Source organism: Arachis duranensis, chromosome 9 (assembly GCF_000817695.3).
Source record: "Arachis duranensis cultivar V14167 chromosome 9, aradu.V14167.gnm2.J7QH, whole genome shotgun sequence".
Classification (NCBI taxonomy): Eukaryota; Viridiplantae; Streptophyta; class Magnoliopsida; order Fabales; family Fabaceae; genus Arachis; species Arachis duranensis.
Window position 1 is genome coordinate 74,873,665 of NC_029780.3, and position 1,041 is coordinate 74,874,705.

Below are 1,041 nucleotides of genomic sequence, written 5' to 3' on the forward strand. Positions count from 1 at the left end.
CCTGAAGAGGCTCAAGAACTCATTGACATGGTTGCAAACAACCAGTTCATGTATACCTCTGATAGGAATTCCGTGAATAATGGGATACCTCAGAAGAAAGGAGTTCTTGAAATTGATGCTCTGAATGCCATATTGGCTCAGAACAATGTGTTGACTCAACAGGTCAACATGATCTCTCAAAATCTGAATGGATTGCAACATGCATCCAACAGTACTAGAGAGGCAGCTTCTGAAGAAGCTTATGATCCTGAGAACCCTGCCATGGCAGAGGTTAATTATATGGGTGAACCTTATGGAAACACCTATAACCCATCATGGAGAAATCACCCAAATTTCTCCTGGAAGGATCAACAAAAGCCTCAACAAGGCTTTAATAATGGTGGACGCAATAGGCTGAACGATAGTAAGCCATATCCATCATATTCTCAGCAACAGACAGATAATTCAGAACAAACCACTTCTAATTTAGCCAATATTGTCTCTGATCTGTCAAAAGCCACTTTCAGTTTCATGAATGAAACAAGATCCTCCATTAGAAATTTGGAGGCACAAGTGGGCCAGCTGAGTAAGAAAGTCATTGAAACTCCTCCCAGTATTCTCTCAAGCAATACAGAAGAGAATCCAAAAGGAGAGTGCAAGGCCATTGATTTAATCAAAGTGGCCGAATGCACTAGGGAGGAGGAGGACGAAAATCCCAGTGAGGAAGACCTCCTGGGACGTCCATCAAGCAAGAAGGAGTTTCCTATTAAGGATCTAGAGGAATCCTGAGGCTCATACAGAGACCATAGAGATTCCATTAAATCTCCTTCTGCCATTCATGAGCTCTGAAGACTATTCTTCCTCTGAAGAGGATGAAGAAGTGACTGGAGAGCAAGTTGCTCAATATCTAAGAGCTATCATGAAACTGAATGCCAAGCTGTTTGGTAATGAGACTTGGGAAAGTGAACCTCCCTTACTCATTAGTGAACTGGATACTTGGATTCAGAAAACTCTACCTCAAAAGAAACAAGATCCTGGCAAGTTCTTAATACCTTGCACCAT